This window comes from Bidens hawaiensis, unplaced genomic scaffold (genome assembly GCF_021521415.1).
Source record: "Bidens hawaiensis isolate Kalapana, Puna unplaced genomic scaffold, B.hawaiensis_p1.1 tig00018034_1, whole genome shotgun sequence".
NCBI classification, from domain to species: domain Eukaryota; kingdom Viridiplantae; phylum Streptophyta; class Magnoliopsida; order Asterales; family Asteraceae; genus Bidens; species Bidens hawaiensis.
The window spans coordinates 345,550-355,363 of NW_027492723.1; positions in this window are offsets into that span (position 1 = coordinate 345,550).

Here is a 9,814-nt window from a genome sequence, read left to right on the forward strand (position 1 = left end):
CGTGTTTTAATGTTGTCTAAAGTAAGAGGTGACATTATTTCATGCCTTTACGATTCTGATTTAAAGGTCTGTATTATCAAATGGGAGAATGGTGTCCAGTACTATGAAAAGATTACTAACATTCTCTCATTACCGTGTTGGGATGTTCGTACCCTCGCCTGTCGACCTTTCGTAAACCGTGGTGGGAATCACCAAGCAAATTGGTTCCACCAACATTTGCTGTTCGAGGTGAACCACGGGTTTAAATTCTTTAAGCCGCAGATACCAACCCTTAAACGTATTGACGAGATTGATCGAATGAAGGGTTGGAGGAAGCTCGTGCTTAAAGTAAAGCCGCCAAAGACGATGAAGCACGTTCTAGCCAAGACGCTGAATCAACATATGTATTTATGTTTCAACCGCTGGTACTATGACAATCGTACTGGCGAGGCCGTTATTGTTTTGGTAAAGGGCTTAAAGGCCGAGCTGATTAAGGTTATTGATCTGATGTGACTCGTGAACTTGACAGAGACCGACAATGATGTGATGTTCAAGAATAAGATATTAATCTAGCATCGTGAAGACTATGACCGAGCAATGCAATTTCAACGTGTTGTTCGTGTGTGTCATGAGCATGGGATTCACAGCTGCAGAGACTGGGCGCTTCAAATAATTTAAAGACAAAGAGCTCAAGACGAGAGGGTGTCTGTTAGTGCACGGTTTTGCGTCTCGAGTCTTTGTATTTATTGTTTTCTATTTATTAATGAAAAAGATATTATTATATTAAGCTAGTTCGTTAAAGATAGTCTAGTCCGTTAATGATGTTTAACGAACTAGAACTTTAAGTTAATGTTCCTCCCAATTTGTTAATGAGAAAGCCTCTGAGATCTCAGATCCAAGGCTAAATTAACACTTAACAGATCTAGTTCATTGTTGCTATTGATTATATGTATTGATTGTTTATATATTAGTTAATATCGTATGTGTATGTATAATATTAGATTGAATAATTAGAATGAAGCTTGAGAGAAATTGGATAGACTTTCGTTACGTTAATCTCCAAAACTTAACTTAACAGTGAACAGTGTTCACTATATATAGAAGATAGACCTAGTTCGTTAACATTCCATAACGAACTAGAGTCTACTTCGTTACATACATTTAATGAAATAAACTTAATGAATCACCCCCTTATTCGTTAAACATCCTTAACGAATCAGGAGTGATATAACTTAGACCTAGTTCGCTAAACATCCTTAGCGAACTAGACATTACATTAACGAACTAAAAGATGAAATAATTGTTTATTACATTAAACAAAAACGACAAATACGTTAACAATAAATACAAAGACTCGAGACGCAAAACCGTGCACTAACAGACACCTCCTCGTCTTGAGCTCTTTGTCTTTGTCTTTACTTTACTTGAAACACTTAGACTGCAAGTCTCTGCAACTATAAATTCCGTTCTCATAACATACACGCACAACGCGTTGGAACTGCATAGCCAGATCATAGTCTTCATTGCGCTCGAACAGTATCTTATTCTTGTGTAGCACGTCATAGTCGGTCTCGGTTAAGTTAACTAGCCACATCGGATCGATGATCTTTATCAGCTCAGTCTTTAATCCTTTACCCAGGACAATGAAGGCCTCGCCAATACGATTGTCGTAGTACCAGCGGTTGAAAGATAAATGCATGTGTTGGTTCATTGTCTTCACCGGTACACGCTTCATCGTCTTTGGCGGCTTTACTTTAATAACCAAATTCTTCCATCCCGTTTTTGGATCGATCTTATCAATTCGCTTGCGGATAGGAATTTGTGGCTTAAAATACTTAAAACCGTGGTTGACCTCAAACAATAAATGTTGGTGAAACCACTTTGCATGATGATTCCCGCCACAATTAATAAATGGACGATACGCCAAAGTGCGCACATCCCATCTCGGTAATGAGAGAAGATCAGACATCCTTTCGTAGTACTGGACACCCTTCTCCCATTTAAAAATGCATACCTTAAGTTCAGAATAGAACATCCAAGAAATAATATCACCTTGAACTTTCGGCACGGTCTTGAATGTTGTCTTCTGGTTGGCTTTAGCACGTGCAGCAGCTTCTTCTTTCTGTTCCTGATCCACGTACCGAAATGCATCAATAATCTTACCAACTTTCTTATAACTGAACCATCTAGCAATGTCCTCATCAGTTGGATTCTCAAGCGAGTCAAATCTTGTATCAGCAACCTTCTTCCCTTTGGACGTCTTCTCAAGATGATCTTTTGCTTCTTTTACAATTTTCTCATTAAATACAAGAGCACGTTGACCAACGTTTGTGTGTTGAAACAAGTCAGGATACTCCTCAACAGTCACATCCTCCACCTAGACCTCCTCATTCTCATAGATAAATCCCGTACTCATCTCAACCGTAGGATAATTTCAGATCTCATCATCATTAATTACCTCAACATCAGGTTCAGTTTCTAACACGGTCATCTCGTCTTCATTCAGACCAAGCAAGATAGCAATCTGCTCTCGTGTTAGAGACTTATCAACAAACTGACCTTCTTCAATCTCCTTTCTATTCACCATACTCCTGACCACCCCCTTTTCGTCAATAAAAATAACCGTGTTGGCCTCAATCATCTCAATTGGTTTTGCAGCCGAATAGTCATGATAAACATTGACCAACTTGCTCGAATCATCAACAGAACTCGTACCCGCACCAGAAGCTGGGTCTTGAGTTTGTTTAGTCTCACCACCAGCACCAGATTCGTCCGGATCCTCATCATCATTCTTAAGCTTTTTCAGCGCGTCATATTTGCATGTAAGTTGCAGAATAAGCTCCTCTTGTTCCTTGATTTTCACCTCCTGAGACTCAACAATCTCGCGAAGGGCCTTTGTTTCTTTCTGACAGTAGAAAACATAGCTGAGCAGCTTATTCTGATTCTCCAGCATACGTTTTTGATTCATACGATCAGCAGACATTTGATTTTCATACAAATTCAAGAGACTCAATACCATACTCATCTGCTGATCGTGCGGTGAAGCAGCAAAATAAGGAGGAACTGGCTGAACTGGACCCATTGGTCGACTGAGCCTCAAAAATGAAATATCTGGTGGAGGCGTCATTGTTGGTGTAGGAGGAATCACTGAAGTGGTAGTAGTTGGTCTTGGTATAGGAGATAAGACCGAATGAGAAATCATACCAAGTTGTGGATCCGACGTAAGAGTAGTCGTCAAAGTAAGCTCCGGGGTGCTAGTAGTAAGCGACACCACCGGGCATTAAGGAGTGGACGACCTTGGAGGTTGAACTCCAAACGAGATGCCAGCTCCAGCCGACACTCAACGCTTTGATGAACTTTCAGTTGCCAGCTCTTTACCATTTCATTTACGTTCTCGTTGAGCAGCAATAGTAGCAGCTAACGCAGCTTCAACTGCAGCTTGTTGTTCTCGAAGAGCTGCATCACCATTACCACCGTTACCACCATCATCTCCATCATCACCATCATTTTTCCCACCTTCTCCTCCCTCACGCTCGGAATCCGAGTTATCATGGATCCATCGATCCTCGGGAGGACATACATAATTAGGATTTGCAGGATGACCAATCAATCTCTTGTATCTGGGAGGAGGAAATTGACGGTACAGTTTCAACCTTCTCATGGTGTCTGCCTTCATGTTGTCCAGAATAAACTTAACGAATTGGACACGAATGAGTTCCGTTCCAAATCGCTAAGATTAATGAATGGTCAAGATCTGACTTAATCTTTGACTGTCTTGGTCAACGTCAAAATTAATCAAGAACACAGAGAGTCAAACTTGCAAATTCAAGATCAATTCGTCCATAATTATCGATGTATATCCGAACAAATGACCAAACATGTCTCGGAAACTCATTGCGACTCAAATGATAATGATTTGTGGATCCAAAACATAAATTTAAAGTCATCAAATTAGGGTTTTAAACAACATATAAACCCCGATAAAAAGAATACATAATCAACCCAACAATCAGTGTTCAAAAGATAATCAAAGGGTACCATTGTACTCGGAAATACATTCTGATCACAATGATAACAATTTTAAGGTCCATAACGAATAAGACATTAAATTTCAAGGAAACTTCAAATATCCGATATTAATACCTTATAATTGACCTATCAAAGCCGTATAAGATTTGACGAAAATTAGTACGGTGTGATTCGCTTTACCTTCGGATCACGAAAATATGATCAGACAGAGATATAATGAAGGTTGAATTTTCTGGAAAAATTTGTGAGAGTAACAGTGTAAATAAGGAAGATTAAGAAGGTGTATAGGACGATTCGTATGCACGTCGTCCTATACACAGTCCTTACATGCTTCCCAATGTACGGATCAAACTGATTCGTTAGAAATTTGAATTAACGAATTAGCCGATTCGTTAAAATTAATTTAATACGTGGCATGACGAATTAGATTCAATTCGTGTCTTGATTCGTTAAATATGCATAATGAAATGGCCTTGTTTCGTTACAGAGCGCGAAAGCGAATTAGGTGAATGAACTAGAATGTAGTTCGTTAAAAACAACCTAATTCGTTATCCATACTTAACGAATTAAGCTTTATTTAATTTTAACTTTAAATAAAATAAATAAATCAATTAGATTAAGGAAATAATAAATTTAAAAATTTAACATTAACTTAAATGAGTTACCGAGAACCTTTATCTCGATAATAAAATACCTTAAAAACCGTTTCACGTTTAGAAACCGATAACTTAAAAAGAATTATATAATCATAATTGATGTCAGAGTGCGTGGCTGCTCTCGATACATCAATTAAGGTATTTAAATTACATAAAAAATTTGAAAGCATAAAATCTTTTTGTATTTTAAATTTTTCAACATAAAACTAAATATTTACCAGAAAATTATCCGAAAGATAAAATATAAAAAAGAAAATATTTTTGTAGTTTTGAATAATTTTCTAAAGAAGTTCATATATTTGGATTTTTGTTGAGTTTGAGCAGAGAATCATATTGACCAAAATGTTCGTCCATCATAGCTTTAAATTTCAGCGATATTGTGACTGGTGTTAAGTCGGTCATTAGTATTGTTGTCCACTTAAATCTAATAACAAACTTTCAAGCGTTTTTGTGATATGATTATTGGTTCAATTAATGCACAGAATATCAGAAACTATCAGCCTCTAATCTCGGTTCAAGCTTAATTTGATTTTTGTCATATCACCCCAACTTGACGTAAACCATTATATTGTTGATCAAAATTTTAATTTAATAGAAATTTGTTAGCAATGCAATGATTTTCTGTTACTATGAGTGAATATGCACGAGTCCATCTGTCGGCTTACATGCATTGTATCCCCTGGGGTCCGTTTCTTAATGGTATTAAGACGCACACAAGGGAGGAACATTTTATGACTAACAGCGGATTTTGATCAAGTCAGTAATTTGGATTTGTACGAAGTACAACAGTGATCAAGTTTAATGACTTTGGGTTTGATCTAAAAGCGATTGAAATATTCATGCATATGAATACCCAGATGATTAAGCCGCATAAAGACTCACAGTGTCCAGAACCTCAAAGCTTGTTATTTGCTTTATTTTATTTTTGGGTGATCAAACAAGTATAAGGCTTGAGTATGACAGGTTATTACATTTCTGCCATCCTCACCGAGACTTTTCTAGAGTCTAACACCTCTTTCAATTTGGCGTTTCTTTATGTTTATATCACATACTTTACTCTACTTGTTTGTTTTAAGACCTACCAATGCGCCAATGCAGTCAATGTACTATCATTTTCTCTTTTTTGCTTCAAAAACTCAAAATTTTGAGGAGCATAAAACAAAATAAAGATAAATTTAATCGCCCCAGTTAACTTAAGTTTATAAATATATGGCTATCCTATCAATTCTCAAGTGAATAATAGGACCAAAACATGCAAGCATGCTTCATAAACTTAAATAACCGACATAATTTTCAGCGAGAAAATAATCTAAAATGCATAACGAACGCCCCAACTACTTTCCATTATCAGGTGAATGGCTAACCCGATCATTTACAAATAAATGTCATGACCAAACATATACGAGTTGTTAGTGCACGGTTTTGCGTCTAGAGTCTTTGTATTTATCGTTAACGTTATTGTTTATTAATTAATGTAATAATTAATTTATTTAATAGCTAGTTCGTTAAGTTATAGTCTAGTTCGCTAGGGGATGTTAGCGAACTAGACATTAAATGTATTCCCTCCTGATTCGTTAGGGGATGTTAATGAATCAGGGGGTGTTTCGCTAAGCTTATGTATGTAACGAAGGAGAGGCTGGTTCGCTAGGGGATGTTAGCGAACCAGATCACCTTCTATATATTGTGAACCATGTTCACTGTTTAAGAGAGTTTTAGAAAGTTTTGAGTTGATTAACGAATTGTTGTCCAAACTCTCTCTCAAGCTTCACCTAATATTATACAGATAACATATTGATAATATATACACATACATAACACTGAATTGATGTTAATTATGAGCTAGATCCTTAATCGTATTAATCGTATATACACAGATCTGAGATCTGTTCGTTGTTACTGTTATTGATACGAGTCATCGGGTTCCAACAAGTGGTATCAGAGCTGTTGGTGCTCATTACACTTGATTTAGTGTTTTAATTATTTAGATATTGTTAAGTTTTTCGGTTTAAGAGGTTTTGAATCAATTTTGGATTGAATTGATTGAATTATGGTTAGATTGGACTGGATTTGTGGTGTTTAAGGTATTGGATAGGTTCGGATTAGAGGAATTGAGGTTTGATTTGGATTTGAGTGGTTTGGTATTGATTTCGGTTTAAGTCCGAAACAGGGGATAGTTTTTGGTGTAATTGAATTGGTTTAGGGTGTTAATCGGTTACGAGGTTTAGTGTACTGGATTCGGAATTGGTTTACGAGGATATTGGTAGGTCGATTGTGCGATTTGGTTGAATAAAGAAGTCGTATTACGGATTTAACAATTCTGGGTTTAATCTTCAAAATTTCTGGAAAACTTGTTTGAAGATTTGAAGATTTGAAGATGAACGTAATTCGCTATCATCTGTATGGTGATTCTCTATAAGTTTATCTGTGATTCGTTATCAATTTTGTTACTTCGCTACCTTGTTCGTTAGCTAGTTCGTGTGAGTTATTGGTTCGTGTTATCTAGTTCGTCAACTAGATTAACTGATTTGTGTGACACGCGTCCACGTTGGGATTTGTGTCATAACAACCTTTTCCATGTGGCATAAGGTGTCAGAGTTTGTTACAAACGGTTGTAACAACCTGATTCGTTATAGTTGATTCGCTATCAACTGTAACTGATTTGTTATCTTAATTCGCTAAGCATTCCTTAGTGATTCGTTACTGATTATCATCTGATTCGCTAAACTAATCCTTTGTGCCTACTTCGTGCCAGCTGTACCTCGGGTTGTGTGCAAGGTTATAAAAGACAAGAAAAACGAACAGTTCTCCACTGTTCGCCTTCTTCCTTCACTTTAAAGTAACCTTATTCAAATTTTTCTCTGAAATTTCAACCTTCACATTTTGACATTTCTAAGATATCTTTGGATTCCTAACGTAAAGATGTTTATGGCGATCTAATTTTCGTCAACAATGGTTATGATCTAATGGTTATGTTTATGGTTATGTTTATGATAACCCGAGTGAATTTGACAGGACATTGGTTAGAGGTTTATTCACACGCTTGAACTATGGTGGTGATATTCGTAAATCTATGCTGAACAAGAACCGGTTGTGTCCACCATACAAGTATCTGTTGCATGTTCTACTTCATTGTATGAGTGGACGTCGCGGTGGGTTTGATGAGTGTCGCCTAAGTTTCCAGTCGGCGTTTGTTGCCCTAATCCTGAACAAGCCCTTCAACTACTCAGAACTCGTCTTTGATCATCTGAAAGAACAGGTTCAGCAAACTCTACAGTCAAAGAAGTTCTTGATGTACCCTCGCTTTTTACAGCTAATTATTCAGGCTTTGATTCCGAATTTGGTGATTGATCGGACGTTGGTGAACGATGTTCTTGATATGGAACATATGAAAGTTGAAACGGTGCATCGTATGTTAATTTATAGAAAGGAAAAGCCACAAGACAAACGGATGATTGGTCATATAATCAATCCGGATTACGTATGTCCTCCTAATAAGCGCTGGATCCACGATGATTCGGATTCCGAGTGTGAAGGGGGAGAAGGTGGGAAAATTAAGGTGGAGATGACGATAGTAATAATGATGGGAATGATGGTGCTGGTGGAGCTAGTGAAACAGCTCTTAAAGAACAACAAGATGCAGTTGATGCGGCTCTAGCTGCCACCATTAAAGCTCAACTAGAAAGAAAACGAAAAGGGAAAGCGGTGGCAACTCGTGAGCCATCGAAAAAGAGACATGTTTCTGAAGGAGCTGGGGTGGTTATTGGAGTTCCACCAACACGTCGGTCAACACCTCAACGCTCGGCAATGCCGCCCACTACTAGCACTCCGATGCTTACGTTGACGACGACGTTGGTGTCACACGAGAGGCTCGGTCTTATTCCTCAAATGGCGTTAACCAAGATACCGAGACCTCCTGCTGCATTGTCTACAGTATCTCCTACTACATCAATGAGACTGTAACGATTCCGACGAAACCCGGTATACCCTAACCGGTAGACAATAGTTACGTCATATTTAATGTCGGGTACATGAATTACCATAGTAATTATACGAGAATACAGGGTTCACTTTATGGATTGTACGTGAATATATAATTCATCGTATTGAATATGCGATCAATCGATCGATAGTTATTGAAACCCGAACGAATCTAGGGTTCAATTATAGACGAGATATATGATATTTAGTGATGTTACGAAGTATTAAAGCTTCGGGATAAGTGGATTAAAGCACAGAAAAAGGATTTCGATTTAATAGTACGTCGGTACGTTAAACGAAACCTTTAATACCAAACCGAGCAAGAGACGATCGATCAAGCCGAAAAAGATGCGTAATAATTAGTAATATGACGTTTTAAGTTAATAAATGTCATGATTTAAGTTTTTAAAGTTTTTAAATCGGTTTTATATAAATTTCATTTTTAAGCCGAAAAACGACCGTTTTAACCCCGTTTTAAGCCGAATTAAACATTTAACGGAAAAACGAACTGAACCAGATTATCCAAAACATTATCCGGATTACGGGAATCCAATTGTGTGGCCTAGAATGGAAAGGTGGGTCCCACCCCACCCCCCACATAGTCCGATCGGCCCAAGGGGTCTTCCCCATTATTTCATTTTCTTTTTTTCATCAAGCTAACCAACATTCTTCATCTCCTCTCAAGATCATGATCCAAAACCGAGACGTTTTAGCAATAAAACAAGGTAAAGAATCGAGTTAATCACGTGTTCATCTTCGTTTCTTGAGTTTGTTTGCAAGAGAATGAGGTTTCTAAGATGAAAACCGATTCTTGCGTGATCAAGTGATGTATACGGGTTATACAAGGGATCTTGGTCCAAGAAAGGAGTTAAACGAATCAAAAACGAATTTTTACGGGTTAAATCTTTGTTTTTGTATCATAACCGTAACCATGAAAGAAATGGCTTGATCGTGAGTGTGACTTGCTTGGTATTGTGGTATGTTGGTTGTAGGTTCTTTATTTAGTGGTAGATAAGGCGGAAAGACGATTTTGTAGCTTGTAGTGGCGGAAAACGAAAGGTATATTCGGGTATGTTCGGTTTTGGGAAATTTGGACAGATTGTTGATGCTTTAGAGTTAGGTCATGAAATTTTACAAAGGTGGTCTACACATGAAAATAAGAGTTCTGTGAA